The sequence below is a fragment of the Periplaneta americana genome, chromosome 2, assembly GCF_040183065.1.
Source record: "Periplaneta americana isolate PAMFEO1 chromosome 2, P.americana_PAMFEO1_priV1, whole genome shotgun sequence".
In the NCBI taxonomy this organism is placed as follows: domain Eukaryota; kingdom Metazoa; phylum Arthropoda; class Insecta; order Blattodea; family Blattidae; genus Periplaneta; species Periplaneta americana.
Genome location: NC_091118.1, coordinates 133,241,400 through 133,258,683, shown reverse-complemented (window position 1 = coordinate 133,258,683; position 17,284 = coordinate 133,241,400).

Genomic DNA, 17,284 nt, shown 5'->3' with positions numbered 1-17,284 from the left:
GAAGTTCTCTACGCGTCACACAGTAGTTTCTCTCAGCCTTGGATAGTGTTCGGCTGAAGTAGGCAATCACCCTCTCTTGCCCGTCCTGTTCCTGAGAGAGTACTCCGCCAATGCCTACGTTGCTAGCGTCCGTGTCGAGCGTGAACTTCCTTCCAGGGATGGGATATCCCAGTACAGGAGCAGTGCAGAGCGCCTCTTTCAGCGACTGGAAGGATGACTCCGCCTCGTCTGTCCACTGGAATTGTCGTTTCTCCTCGGTCAGCTGGGTTAGAGGCTTAGCGATGTTGGCGTACCCAGCTACGAACCTTCTGTAATAAGTGCAGAGGCCGAGAAAGCGGCGCAGCTCCTGCTTGTCCCTCGGTCTCGGCCATCCTCTGACGGCTTGTAGCTTCTCCGGGTCCGTGGCCACTCCGTTGGTCCCTACTACGTGTCCCAAGTAGTTGACCTTCTTCTGGAATAGATGACATTTCTTCGGGTTGAACTTCAGCCTGGCTTGTCGCAGTCTCTCGAACACTTTCCTCAGGTTCAACAGCTGCTCGCTGAAAGTCTTGCCCACCACGATGACGTCATCAAGGTACAGCAAACAGGTGTCGTATGTCAGGCCTCTCATTACGGACTCCATTAGTCTCTGGAATGTAGCCGGGGCGTTGCAGAGGCCGAACGGCATAACGGTGAACTGCCATAGTCCCTGGCCTGTAGAGAATGCCGTTTTCTCCTTGTCCTCAGGATGTAGCGCCACCTGCCAGTATCCTGACTTGAGGTCCAACGTCGAGAACCACTCTGCTCCGGCCAGAGTGTCCAAGGTGTCGTCAATTCGTGGAAGGGGAAAGCAATCTTTCCTGGTGACGTCATTCAGTCTTCTATAGTCCACGCAGAAACGCAGGTCCCCATTCTTCTTCTTCACCAGCACCACAGGTGATGACCAAGGGCTGTCGGATTCCTCGATGACCCCTCTTGCTTTCATGCCCTCCAGTTGGCTGTCAATCTCCCTCTGTTTAGCTAGAGGGACGCGTCGAGGAGGTTGTCTGATTGGGCGAGCATTTCCGGTGTCGATGCGGTGCTGAACTTTCTCCGTTCTCCCGTAGTCATTTTCAGACAGACTGAACACGTCCTGAAATTCTGTCAGTAGATCGTGGACTTGTCTTCTTTCTCTTTTGCTTAAATTCGCCGGCAATTCTCGAGCCAGCTCTTTCAGTGATGGGTCTAGATCTGGACGTGGTCGGTGACACTCCTCGTTTTCTGCCAGCGACGTCACAGACACCACCGGCTCGACGTTACCTAGTACAGTTCCACTAGGCACCTCCTTGTCCCGATTGGTGACATTCAGGACCCTCACTGGTACCACCTTCTGATCGGGAGTAGGGATCTGGCCACATAAACACCATCTATCGGAGTTGTTTGCGAATCGAGGAGCAGGTTTCTCTTAGGTTGTCCGTCCAGTCTTGCCGTCACCACCATCTCGCAGCCTACTGGGATTGTCACTTGATTCTCCAAGGTGAGTCTGCTGGCCATGGGTTGGTCTTCGACGTCCCTCAGGAACACTTCATCCTGACCAAAACGGAGGATACGGCGCCGGACGTCCACCGTTGCATCGAAGATCCGCATGGCGTCGAGTCCCAGGATGACGTCTTCAGTGATGTTGGCGACGAACACCCACATCTCCAGTCTCCTCTTTCCCAAGCTCAAGTCCAGGAAAACCTCTCTTTGGATGGGCAGGTTCTCGCCTGAGGCAGTACGTAGCTCATACCGGCGCAGCGGCGTCCTCCCAGGTAGTCCACGCACGACTTCCGGTCTGGCGATAGTGAGCGACGCCCCGGTGTCTACCAGTACTCTGCATGGGCGGCCTCTTATCCATCCGTCAGCAATCAGCCCATCGTCGCATCTTCTGTTAACCGTCTTCAAGATCAGCCGAGGGGATGGTGATGACGGCGCCGACGTGCCCCTCATCGCATCGGCCCCTTTTAGTTTTCCTGTTTGTGACCAGATCGGTCACAGTCCCTCCTCAGGTGCCCAGGCTCGCCGCAGGACCAGCAGGTAGGCAATCCTCGTCTTCGTCGCTCGGGTGATTTCGGTTGACGGTCCTCGACGTCGGCCGCCGCGACGCTCCTAATCCGGTGCGATGCCGAGACGTTCGCAGTCAACTTGGCTGCCTCCATCCTGAAGGCCGCCGCCAGAGCTGCGTTGATAGTGCGATGCTCTGCTAAGAGTAGCTGTTGTTTTATTTCAGGGTCTCGAACTCCGCTGCCGAAGGTGTAGGCCGCCTCTCCAGCGATGAAATCATTAGGTAGGCCCCTGAGCGCCTTATGGGCCAGTTGTTCCACCGCCATCGCGAATTCTTGCAGGGACTCGCCTGACTTTTGGACCCTCGTTTTTAGCTGGGTCCTAAATGCTGCAGCAAGTTGATGGTCACCATAACGTCCCTCCAGGGCCGCCATTATCTCAGTGGCTGTCCCATCTTCTGGAACGCTGTGAAGAATCTCCGACGCCTGTCCCTGAAGCGCGGCCAGCAGCTGAGTGGTTTTCTCTGCTGGCGTCCACCCATTGTGCTCTGCGATGGCCTCGAACTGGCGACGGAATATCGCCCAAGACGTCGTACCGTCGAACTTCGGCGTCTTGACGTTGTGATGTCTGGCTGAAGGCGATGATTCCGCAGGGCCACTATATGGAGTCCTCAACTCTGTGGCCGCTTCTTGCATGGCACGTCGCACCTCCTCGGCAACTATCTGTTTATGTTCTCTAGCCTGGCGATCCACCAACGCGAGAATGTGCTTGTTTTCCTCAGCATGTCGGTCCATCAACGTGAGTATGTGCTTGTTTTCTTCAGCATGTCGGTCCATCACCTCACTCGACTGCTCTTGACGACGCTCGAGATCGCGGATTTTTCCGTCGAAATGGTCTACATCCTGTCTCAACTCGGCTACTGTCTCGTTTATAGTTGTAAAATTCTGGTTTAGTTTATCCAGATCGGCCTTAAGTTCTTCTCTCACAATGGCGACAATTCCATCTACGTGGGCCGAAACACCTTCGATTTGTGTAGTGACGTCATCTTTCACTCCGCTTATGTCGCCTTTCACTCCGCTTATGTCGCCTTTCACTCCGCTTATGTCACTTTTCACCTCACTGATGTGCTTGTTCATTTCGTCTTTCATTTCTGCTTTCATTTCCGCGATGGCTTGCAGGATCTGCTGTAGGTTCTCCATTGTCGATAATATCCCACTTCTGACACCAGTGTGAGCTTTATTGTAACAACAATGTAATTTATTCGCCACAACAATAATTCCTTTCTACAATTCACCTTAAACGCTCTCGTCAACAATTGGATCTTCACTCAACACAGTATTCGTTATAGCACTCCACCGATGGCAATGGCAATTTACTTGGACTATTACGCACAATGAACTGTTAATCTTAACTAATATTTACAAAGCACTATTTACAAATCAGAACTACCAGTTCTCAGTTCACAGTTCTTCTATCTCAGTCACTCAAGTTCACAGTATCTCGAACCACAGACCTTCAGAGACAGTTCACTGTACTCGAACTCGGGTCCCTCCAACTGCGGTCCACTGCACTCGAACTCAGGTCCCTCCAACTGCGGTCCACTGCACTCGAACTCAGGCCTTCGGATGCTGACGCAGATGCGGACGCACACTCGAGTCGAACTCCGGCTGGCTTGCTTGCTCTGGCTTTCTCACTGACTGAATAACTGAAAACTGGAAACTCTGTCTAGTTCGCTGGCGCCTGCTCTTTTATAGCAAAATCATAGTTGCGAGAACCTTCTACAGGTGTGTAGAGAATTATCTCGATATCGCTACATCGACAGACGTCTGGAATAGTCGAGAAGGTCGTTCCACATTCACTGCGTTGAATAGCAGCTGCGCGCGCAGACTCGTCGCGTGACGTAATACACCCTCTCTCTTCTCTCCACCGCGCGACGTCACTCAATGTTCCGTGGAGCCTGTGCGATCTGCTTTCATGCGGGACGCTGGTCGTGAGTTCGATTCTCACGTCGCTGTCACAATATTGATGAGCAATATAAAAATAGCACAGTCTGGAACAATTGTATTGGCTGCTATATTTTACTACAATTTTAGCCAAGGATGTTTCCATTTGAGAAGCGGCTTTTGTATCCATTACAACGCTTGCTTTCTAGGTACACAATTACAGCATTTATCTGCATCTTTCTTGTGTAAAAGGATACTAAACGTCTTGACTTTACAACTTCTTGAATTCAAGAAAGCTATTATTTTTGGAAACCAAAATTCTACTTTTCGGCTGCTATCTCCGTTCATTGAGGTCAAGTGGCTATAAAAGAGGTATTTGGATCTCTGTCCAGCTCCGTTTCTGTATGTACTACATTCCATATAGAATGAGAATTCTTTTCCGTTTCTTACTGGGGACGGTTTGACTCCTTTAGGCGAAATAAACATCAGATTATCGTTTATTGCCCCGTTGCTACTCGTAAATTTAGACGTAAAAGTAAACGATTCACTCTACGAAAGTTAAGTTCCATGTTTAATATATTAAAGGGGAAAACTCATTCTGCTTTTCGTTTAAAGGCGTACCATAGCACTGTAGCAAACGTTAAGTGAAGTGGAAGATAAATGTAGTCTCTTCGGTAATGGTTTTCAGCGTCCACTGTCCTCATATAGGATCTTCCTGTACTGTGCTATAGTCTGTCCAAAATAATAACTGCCTTTGGTGTAACACTCTCCGACTTACTCTCGGCGGAAGGAAGGAAAGAAAGATATCTTACGAATTGTTATTTCAGAATTAGTAGCAAAGACGTGGTAAGGTACCCTTATTGTTCTTCAAAATAAGCCTAATACACGACAATGCCTAAAAAAATATGAAATTTTACTTACATAAAAGTAATCTATTATTGTCAATGTTTATAGACTTCTGATTGTTAACTTATGTGTGATTGACGTCCTATGAATGTTGCTCCAAATAAACGAAAAAAATTAAAACCAAATGGTGCAAGACAAAATCATCAAAAATAATATGAACAGGATGCTGTAATTCCTTTTTTGACTATAGAAAGTCGTACACTGATGGAAAGATGCCTAGGAAAATCAGCTGTAAAGTATTGGTTTACGCCGTTTCATTCCGGCCGAACATCTTTACAGGAAAATCCTCGATCAGGAGAAACGGTCAAGACTATCACGCCTGATTCAATTGACAATGTTGGTGGTGTTGTCCGAGAGAATAGGGAACAACAATAAATTAACTAAATTTATTACTGGAATATCGGCCAGGGAAGTAGGCTATGTATAAAGTACTTCACAGACAGCTGAATTATCGCAAAGTTTACGCACAGTTAGTGTCACACTCTTTAACTACTAAGCAGAAAGCCGAACACGTGTGAGAATTTATCAACAGAACCTCAGACGATATCAAAAGGGAGATTATCAGTTCTTGCATCGCTTAAGGCAGGTGATGAGTCCTGACACCATTATTTTGAACTACACTCCTGCATGAAATGCAAACACACCTTATCTTCTCGCTCGAGCTCACATTGCCAGATCAGCATAGGGACGAGTTTCAAAGGTTTCGCAGGAAAACACTGCCACTTCCCATACAGTCCAGACTTATTACCGTGCAATTTCCATCTTTTTGGAGATTGAAGGAAAGCCCGAAGAGAATCACATTTTCTATCGGACGAAGCGGTTCGAAATGCTGTTAACATTGGTCCACATCCAGAGCACAAGGATTCTATGAAGCCGGTATTACTCACCTAGTATGACAGTGGGATAAATATGTTTTAAAAACCGTAGCGAGTATTAACCAGTAAGTTGAACTTCCTTTTATTAGTGATTACCGCATTTCATTTCAACGACCAATTATATTTTTAAAAGTCTACAATAACATTGAAAAATCAAATAATACCAAATTTGGCTTCAAGAGTATGCACTAACATTAACGATCTTACTAATAAAAACTCTTATGCAGATATTTGACTGCCTTATACAGAGTCAGCAGAATGATCTCCCCGATTTAAATTGGCCGGGTTACAGGTTTCTTGATAGTTTCGCTTGAGTGGCATAAATCTTTGTGCAGCACAAGCCATGCTCTTTCAGTTACCATCAGGGCGTAGACAGGTGCACATCGTGCATTTTGTTGTTGAGCTACTGTATGGCTATTTCGTGCCCATTTTAGAGTAAGTCTACACGAAATAATTCCTGATAAGAAGCCCTAATGATATGGGTGAGAAATGTCATAGTTTTGTCATTATTTTATTACGAAGGGTAATAGTATAACTGAGCTTCTTTATTGCATCCGATAGTGTGCTGTAGTGTTCCGCGCTAAGTATCGATGGCACAAATTGGTCTGATCGATTACCTCGTTACATTTGGTCAAAGAGTACAGCTACAGCAATATTATTCTAATTATCCTGTGTTTTTTTATTTATTGTTCTTTGGTTACAGCACAGTAACCATCATCATAAAATGACAATCGATACGAACAGTTGTTAGAGGGACAGCCATTTTTCTTCTGTGTACAACGCTTAAACAAGAGGTTTCATGTACATATCTACAGGAAAGCAATTCCCATGTATAGTTACACACTGCTTATAAATCCATTACTTATTATTACATTATTACTTACTTACGGCTTTTAAGGAACCCGGAGGTTCTCTGCCGCCCTCACATAAGCCCACCATTGGTCCCTATCTTGAGCAAGATTAATCCAGTTATACATTGTTTATTAGTAACGTTTTCTGTCCCAAATGTGCATAGATTAGTCTCGTATAAGAATTATACACGGTTTATTAGTGTGACCGTTAGAGTATATGTTCTTGACTTTAACAAGAGCACTTTGATATATTTTCGAAAGGTAAATGCATTTTCTATACAAAATCCTTCAAATATTTCCGAAATTCTATCTTCATCTTTCGTGATAAAACTTAGTTTCGTCATTCCCATTTAAACGTGATGTTCCGGATGTCACTCATCCATGTCGATAAAGAAATACTTCTATAATAATATCTAAAGTATTATGAAGCAGTACAAACAATTTTGAATAGTTGTGACTCCAGGAACATTCCGTTCTCTCTCTCCCCCCCCTCTCTCTCTCTCCAGAATGTCTTAAGCCAACTTTATTTAAACACACAGCTTTGCGACTTCCAGATTATATGGTTAACACGGCGCGATATCTAATTCTTAATGTGTAATAAAAAGTTATATTGAGTTTATATTTAATTATTGAAAGTTCCGTTGTCTTCTGGATTTTATTTTCATGTATTCATGGCAGAGAATCACATGAGAAAGTTCCTCTCTCTGTTTGATATTCCTGGAGATCTTGGGAAATCCATTCCTTCAAAATACACACGCACATATGAGATGCGACGGGTGATCTAAACCGTGCATCCAGGAGGTGAGGGATCTGCTGAAAATTCTGCCTGCATCCATTTCCCAGACGACACGGAAGGCGAAGGGAAAGAAGTGCTCTGCTTGGAATCACAAATCTCGGCAGTCAAGTCGGGGCAGCCAACTTATCATACTCACAGCCGAGGGAAATGGGCTTCACGTGCCATCGGGCTTGTGAACAAATGCAGCCCCGGAACACGTGTATATTACTATACTACAATCAAGATGTCTATAGAGCGGAAGTCAATAAAATAAATTACAAGTTAAAAACGTGGCTCACAAGTGTCTAATCCAGCATATTTCTTGAGGATAAAAAATTATAAAATATGTAACATTAAAAGTTTCTTAATACACAATAAATTGTATGAACGAGGGATTGCCAAATTTTCGATCTCGATCTATCGAGCGGTCGTGACTTTTTTTTTTTTTTTGGTAGATCGCGAACAATTTCTTAAAATAAGAACTTACTAAAATCAATTAAAATACTATAGGTTATTTGTATGCCTGTATGCAAGTTAACTTTGACTGTGCATCGAATAAAAGTACATTGATGATGAACATACCGCGGTGGCCACTCGTCGCTCCTGGTGTTCACTATGCCTACGGATGGCTTTATCCGATAAGTAAACTGTGAATTTTATTAATATTGAAACATCTCTGAACAGTATCCGAATTTTGCCGATTATAATAAAATGAATGCACTTTCCTCCTGATGGAATTTTGAATTATTTCATCGGTGTCCTTAATAAATGTTTTAGTTTTCAGCTTATGTTTCACGGGTTACTTAACTCCCCTGTACTTTTATACGTTTTACACGCTGCTTTATTCCTATTGATACCGCCAATTCATCCACTATATCTTTTACACATATCTCAGGATTGTCCTTCGACGGAGTTTTGTACAAATTAATAACTTGCATTTTTAAACTGTGTTGAAACTTTTCTCACGGACGTGTTTTTTCACCGGGCACTAACAAGCAAACATTCTGATGGGGGCAGATAAAAATGTTAATTTTTTTTCTTCCATCATGTTACTAATGTTAAAAGAAGTGCTTATACAAATTCTGGCCACTCGAACGCAATTATGAGGCCTTCCAGAAAATGATTTCCCCTGGGGCCGTTTACAGAAAAAACAACTGCAATCAAAGATTTATTGAAACAGATACAGCAATTGTTGCGCATATCCCCCACTGAAACTGACACATTTGTCATACCATGGGATCAATTTTTATATCCTTGTATCGTAGATGTCGGCCGTCTGAGATCGGAACCAGCGTTTGACAGCCATCTGCACTTTTCTGTCGATCCCATGATATGACGAATGTCTCATTTCCGGTGGGGAATATTTTGAAAAGTAGCTCAACAATTGCTGGGTCTGTTCCAACATTTTTTTCCCAACGAAATTGTGTTTTGTTTCTGTTAACGACCCCTGGCGAACTTATTTTTTACGGGCTTCGTAATTGCGGTCAAGTGACCAAAATTTGTATAAGCACTTCTTTTGACATTATTAACATGGTGAAAGAAAGAAAAAAAAATTATCTGCCCCCCCCCCATCAGAATGTTTGCCTGTAAGTTTCAAAGGACGGGGTTCATAACTTGCAGCCATAGTTATTATTAGACTTCGTTGAATTGCCACATGCAGCATGCTATCAGGTTGCCGATGTACGGTAGTATAGAGGAGGTGAGCGACCGCCCGGTCTTGTAGTATAAGGAGTTCATGTTAAGAGTTGTAACCGGTCCAAATAGATACAGCAGCTACAGCTAATGTATACCTATGTAAGTACTTGTTTTTGTATTACTGTGGTTGGAATAGTCAAAGCTCACCATTTATTCAGTGCAGACAAGAATTCAATCAAACATGCTACAATGAGACTGTTGCTGTTCCAAACAATTGCCCCTGGAATACCCTTACCCCCGCAGCCAATCTTGACCCGTTGGGAAACGTGGTTGGATGCTGTTAATTATTATGCAGAACATTACGACAAAATAATGGAGGTAATTGATGAATTGGATAGCACAGACAGTTCCGCTGTTGCAGCTGTAAAATTATTGCCTTCTGAACAGCTATTATAAGATATTCTGTTCATTGATTCTAATTTTAAAATCGTGTCCAAAAGCATCATTCTGTTAGAATCATCTAAACTACTACTCTCAGAAGCCCTTAATATAGTGGATAAAGTATCACAAACCGTTATCCAAAATAACAATTCACTAATTTCAGAAAAAGTGAAATGTAAGTTGAGAAACATTATTGCTAAAAATTCTGCCTATTCACAACTTCGTATTATAAATGATGTACCATCAGGTCACGACAAGACATCTGAAGTTGGTGTACTAAAAGTAGTGACTTTCCGTTCTTTAAATATGTACGCATTACATCGTGTGATGTTGAACGTACATTTTCCCAAAATAAAAACTGTTTAAGTGACCAACGGAGGAGGTTACTTTGCAGTCGCTCAAAATGTACGTAACTCTTCACTGCAATGCACATATTCAAGGATGATGTGAGTATCTTACATTAAATTTTAAAGTTAATATATCTCACTATAAAATAATTGTGTATTTACATGTTTAGACATTTCCTACTTCAATGATCATTCATTTTATTTCTTGAATGCAGGATACAGGTTTTATAGTAACCGCAGTATACTGCTCAGTGTTTACATTAGAGGCATACTCTATCGTTTGCACGCCCCCTTCTCATACAGTCTATACCGCGTGCATAGTAAACCTTGCGATTCTCGTAACAATTCCACGAAGTCTAGTTTTTATACACATTAGTTTTAGTGAGAAAAAAAAATGTGTTTAAGTTGTACTCCGCACTACATCACATCGTGCTCCCAGCAAAGTACTGTCGTAACTCGAAAATTGTGATCTATAAAGATATGCTATTTCCAAGTAAAATACTTCTGTACAAATATTTTAATAAATAGGTACCGGTACCAAAATCTTTGATAATTTACTATTCTATTATTAGAATTTCTTACCTCTAAGTAGTAAAACAGCGTGTGAAATTATTTACGAAAGTAATATGCGATTTTCAACATACGACAATATTTTACTGGGAATGCGACATAGGCCTAATAGTCTATTACACCATACACTTGTAACACATGATGTTATAAATATTACGTATTTGATTAAATATTGCATATTTTATTTTTATTTTATTACTAATTTAGTCTAACAAACTTTAATGTTTTCTCCGCATTAACAAATTTGATGAAGTAACAATAAAACAATTGAAATAAGAACAATTTAATTGATAGTATCCAGCATATTGTGTTATATATCTAAAATATACTTTATAATTTAAAGAAAAAACATAAAACATACAATTTTTACTAATACAGTACTTGCAAATAAAAACCCATAATGATGATTCAGTTAGTGGAAGTGTGGATAAATGAATTAATTATTGGATAAATGAATGAAGGGATCAGTGAACGAGAGTACGAGTAAATGAATTAATTCAGGAATTAATGAATAATAATGTAAATGAAAAGGAAACAAGGAATGTTCATTTATAAGCCATAAGTAATTGATTCGATAACGTCTCTTATGAGATCCAGCTACGTACAGTTCAATGCAGCCTACCTGCAAGACTCTGAGCCTGAGTACGAGAGCGAAGGGGTACGTCTTGAATTCCCTGATGTCTCCTCCGGGACTGGAGTCTCCTAGACGCGAATCCGGAGTGGTACACTCACTGGCTAGTGGGACTGTCGACTCCTTCCGATGGTTCAGGCGCGCTTGCAACTGCAAAGGAAGAAATAACTTCAACATTCAAGAGCATGGGCGTCCAAGCGCTTATAGAAACAGGAGATATTGCACGTCAAGTATGCTCTGCTAAGGTCAATAACTTTCCATATGAAATAGGAAAAACGACCTTAAAGAATATGCGCTATGAGTTGCTTACGCCAGGGGTTACCTCGTATGAGTTACAATTGGACATCTATGTTCAAGAGTCTTGAGTTACTAGTCTTTCATCACATCAGTGTGTAGGATTTCAGAAGAGCTGAATAAGTCCATCAGCATCATATATACAGAGTGTTTAAAAATACGGGGCATAATTTCAGGTATGTATTTTCCACATGTAGACAATCAAAATAGTTCATTACAACATGTGTCCGGAAATGCTTTATTTCCGAGTTATGGCCTTCACAACATTGAAATTCACCGGAACGTTTTTCTTTCCGCAGGTCGTTGCCGTCAAAGGAGACATTAAGAGGGCACTCTGACAGTTCATTCCGAGGCGAAGGTTACATTCAGTATTGTGTAAGCATTAGACTGTGCGACATGTATTCAAATCAAGAGCTGGCAGAGATACACTTCATGTACGGTAAGGCGGACGGCAATGCTGCGCTGGCTCGTCGTTTGTACCAGGAGACAATGTCCAGATCGGAAGACATTTGTACGTCTCCATTACCGTCTGTGCGAGTATGGAAAATTTAACTCTCCTGGTTTGGGAAGGGGACGACCAAGATCTACAACTCCAGACGTACAGGAGGAGATTCTGGAGGCTGTGAACATGACTCCTCCTATCAGCACACGAAGGGTAGCGTTGCAAGTCAATGTTCCTCATACGACTGTCTGGAGACTGTTGAAAGAGTATCCATTGTATCCTTATCATTTGCAACGTGTACAGGCCCTGTCACCAGCAGATTACCCTGCACGAGTTAGGTTCTGTCAGTGGTTCTTGCAGCAGTATGGTGTAAATCCGAACTTTCCTGCCTTAGTATTATTTACAGATGAAGCACAGTTCACACGAGATGGCATAACAAATTTCCACAACCAGCATGTATGGGCTTATGAAAACCCACGTGCAACTGTTCCATCTCATCACCAGGTGCGGTTCTCCCTCAACATGTGGGCCGGTATCATTGGTGATCGATTAGTTGGACCCCATGTACTTGTAAACAGACTTACGGGGCAGGCGTACACAAACTTCCTGGAAAACACCATACCTCATGTTTTAGAAGACACTCCACTGATCAATCGTCAACGCATTCACTTCTTGCATGATGGCGCTCCTGCACACTTCAGTCGTACGGATCGCCGGTACTTGGATCGAAGATTTCCTGATCGATGGATAGGTAGAGATGGCCCAATTGCTTGGCCTCCACGCTCACCTGATCTGAACCCTCTCGATTTCTACTTGTGGGGCCATTTAAAACATTGGTTTATTCGTCTCCGGTGCCTGATTTGGATCCTTTCGGAATCGAATTGTGGCATGTTCTGAGGACATACGCAATACTCCTGGAGTTTGGGATCGTGTTCGCAGGTCAATGAGACATCGATATGAGGTCTGTATTCAAGCAGGAGTGGACATTTTGAACATCTTCTGTAATGACAACGACCTGCGGAAAGAAAAACGTTCCGGTGAATTTCAATGTTGTGAAGGCCATAACTCGGAAATGAAGCATTTCCTGACACATGTTGTAATGAACTATTTTGGTTGTCTACATGTGGGAAATACATACCTGAAATTATGCCCCGTATTTTTTAAACACCCTGTATACAGTCTTAGATGAAAGTTTTGTCGCATAGACACTTTTAAAAGTTTTGTCGCATAGACACTTTATAAGACCCAGAAAGGTCGCAATGCGCATGATCAGAGCACGAGTGAATTGGTTCACAAGAGAAGGACTAATTGAGGTAATAAAATTAGTTTCGTTTCGCTGTATGTCTGATCATGCAAACTACCTCCTTTCTGAGACTTATAAAATATTTGTGCGACAAAACTTGTTTCTAAGACTGTACGTCTAAGATTATATGTAGTTACGACTTGTACATGATACGAATGCAGTATATCATAGATGTAGAAATTTCTGACGGAAATATCTACGTATCGACTTCATCATCAATTCATTAGATAAGACAAATATAAGGAAACTTATCCTTCAAAACTGGTAATTGATCCTGTTTTCCTTAACAATGATACTGATAAGTCACTTAGAAAAATTTTATTGTATTTGTCTGTATCTATGTTAAGGTGCAAATATTGTAATATCGACATTTTGTGAAACGCATAATTTGAAGTATCTGCTCGTTTTAACTATTGTCAATCAATTATTAAATCGTTTTACTACTATTTTAGTACTCTAAACTCAGAGATTTTAGATTTTAAGAATAATCTTAGACTATTAAAATTTGAGACATTAACCTATTTAGCTTTCTTTTAGAATCGTGTTATCATCGCTCTTTTTTTTTTTTTTTTTTTCAGAATGCAAGATTGTCTCGACTGTGAAATATTACTGGACATCTTTGAAACAGATTACACTTTATTTTCCTTGCTCTAAATGAGGAACATAACAATGGTGGATTATTCAGAATATACAGGGTGATTCAAGAGGATTTACTGCCATTTTTCGGAGCTTATTTCCGAAGACATTCTGAGCAAAAAATGTTATATAAACATGTCTCCTATCTCAATATTTTGAGAGTTACACTAATTTGAAGTTGTTTGCAAAATACCATTGTTCTTTAGTTTTAAGGGTAAAAGAATATTATAGATATAGAATGAACTACAAGTATTCAGGAGTATCTTTCTTTAATTAGCTAGTATTCTGAAGCTAAAAATGTGTTTTTGAATTCCGTAGTTGCTTCGTACAGATTTCTTTTTTCGATTTTTAACTAGAAAAATTACATATTTCTTACGCATTTATCACAACAATTGTTACAAATCATGCTACTCTTGTAAATTCTTTAAGATTGTTGATTAGGATGCATAATTAAACAGTAATGAATAAAGTTTCTAAAGTCGTATCATCTGTAACAATTTTTAGGTAAAAATTGGAAAACAAAATCTGAACAAAGCAATTAACAACATATTTTTAACTTCAGAACACTAACCAATTAAAGAAATTACACTTCTGAATAGTTAATTCTCTATCCGTAATAATTTTTTACACTTAAAACTGAAGAAAGAAAAATTTATTAACAACTTCAAATTAGTGTAATTCTGAAAATATTGAAGTTAGGACACATGTTTATATGATATTTTTTTTCTCAGAATGTCTTCGGAAATTAGCTTCCTAAGTGGCGGTAAACCCTCGTGAATCACCTTGTATATATAACTTGGACTTTTTTCATTGTTAGTGAAGTATTTAATAACCCTCTACGTTTCGTGAGTTAGATCTGTCATCGGCGTCAGAGAAACGGAAAGGTTCAGAAAGGTGTCCTACTCGGTGGTCTCCTGAAATTGTTAAATCAATGTTACTAACTCTCTCTACTCATGCATTTACCCATTTGTTACGACCGCATCGAGTAGGATACCTTTCTCAATATATCTTCTACCAGAAAATTAAGATGGATCCAACGTTGTGATGTTTGTATAAGTACTGTCAGTGACACAGTTCATCTGCCCTGGAAGGAATGCGGAGTTGGGGTAGTAGTTTCTCACTAGTAGTGGATGGAGTGGATTGAGAGAAAGTTAGAAATACAATGTAGTAATAATTATAAAAACATTGATTTACCAATTCCGCGCCACGTTACTATGGAGTACACTGAACATGAAAGTTATATTGCTACGTCTTAACTTTGAATATATATTTACACCAGCAATTATATTAAGCAAACGTTCACCTTCGTCTTCCAAGTACAAATGAAGAGAGAGAAATGTTTTTTTTTTTTTGGATAAAATAGAAAGGGGATTAAGCAGAGGGTATTCACACCAAAAGTACCGTTAGCCAGCCTCTTGCTCCAAAGTTAGCCTCACACCCCTCTAAACAACACCCCTAACTTCCCCAAGGTTTAGGGCAGATGAGCTGTGTCATCGACAGTAGGTCTAATGTAAAATATATTGTGACGTCCACGTGAGATTCGATCTCACGACCGACGGAGGAGAGGCTAAGTCGGCCTTGTGTTGGGCGGGGTGCGCGCGCATCTGCCTCCTGGGGCATGGCTACGCGCTGTGAAGGAGGGGAGCAGCAGCGTGCGAGATGATTCGAGAATGGAGACACGCGTCGAAATATCGCGATCTATCCAGAACTCGTACTTTCCAGAAACTGTGGTGTGAGTATAAATTACGCGCGCAAGTGAACGCGAGCAGTTTTTCAGTTTCAGTTGATTAGTCAGCCAGTCAGTGAGTAAGCCAGAGCAAGCAAGCCAGTCCTGTGTACCGGAGTTCGGCTCGAGTGTGCGTCCGCAACTGTGCCAGCATCCGAAGGCCTGAGTTCGAGTGCAGTGGACCGCAGTTGGAGGGACCTGAGTTCGAGTACAGTGAACTGTCTCTGAAGGTCTGTGGTTCGAGATACTGTGAACTTCGAGTGACTGAGCTAGAAGAACTGTGAACTGAGAACTGATAGTTCTGATTTGTAAATAGTGTTTTGTAAATATTAGTTAAGATTAACAGTTCATTGTTGTTCGTAATAGTCCAAGTAAATTGTCATTGCCGTCAGTGGAGTGCTATAACAAATACTGTGTTGAGTGAAAATCCTATTGTTGACGAGAGCGTTTAAGGTGAATTGTAGAAAGGAATTATTGTTGGAAGAATAAAATTCCATTGTTGAGTTGAAATAACATTTACAATATTAACTATACATTTTTCTTCTATATTTACCTACTTTCTAGAAATACATTTTTAAGCTCTCTAGTTTTAGTAAAAAAGAAACATTTTCCTTCAGTTATTTACAATTTAATAATAATAATAATAATAATAATAATAATAATAATAATAATAATGATAATAATAATATTTGTTAATGATGGCAATATTTATGTTGCATATATTATGTCTTCGGAAGGCCTGATAGTAACATTTCCACGCCTGAGTGTGAATAAAAATAAAAATATCAGATTAAAAGGCGGTTTCGAACAGCCAATTTCCATTAAAGCTCGTAGTTTATTACTGTAACACAGTATGAACAAAGTCCCAGGCGAGTGCTTCATTTATTTTATAACAGACCAATTTCAAAGTTAATATGTTAAGTAAATACCTATATCGGAATGTTATCATAAGGATTGTAAATTCCTAATGTACAATTTAATCCAGTAAAATTTAATACTGTTACAACATTTTATTTACTAAATGTATATGCTAAATTAATTCATAACATTGAACAAATTCGCTTTACTATAACTTCCAATTGCTTTCTACTTTGAAGCGTAAAATATAATATGGGTACAAAAATGCTGACAGGTGAAAGAGAGATGTTCACAAATCTACCGATTCAATTAAACTTTTAAAAAGACATTTTTGCTTCCCTTTTTTTATCTGCTATTCTCTTTCATTATTGTTGTAAATAAAAAAGGTTAAGATTTAAGATAGAGTTCGGCATATATTTAGCTAGCTGCATTGTTGAAATTTATAGTTATGCAACAAAATATGTAAATATAGTAAATGAAATTGTAATGTAAAATGTTGTTTTAACAGTTACCTTCGTAGCCAACAGTATAGCTCAGTCGGCTAAGGCGCTTGCCTGTCGATTCATAGTTGACTTGGGGCGTGAGTTCGATCTCAGGTTGGGCTGATTATCTGGTTGGGTGTTTCCCGAGGTTTTCCCCAACCGTAAGGAGAATGTCAGGTAGTTCTCGACTTATCTTGCCAAATACCAACTCACTATCACCAAACCCAATGATGCTAAATAATAATAATAATAATAATAATAATAATAATAATAATGGTTTATTTAACCTGGCAGAGTTAAGGCCACACGGCCTTCTCTAACACTCAACCAGGAGTAAAACTGATATAAAAACACTACAAATTTACAAAGTGAAGTACATTACAATTTTAAACACAGAACTGAAGTAGATAATCATAATGTAAACAGAATAGTAAACAAGTAGTCAGTAGAAATGAGACATAATATATAACATGTAGGAAGAAAGGAAAATGTATAATATGTGAACATTAAGTCAAAATAAATAACCTAATAGTAGATATAGCGTCGTTAAATAACCAAGTAAAAAACT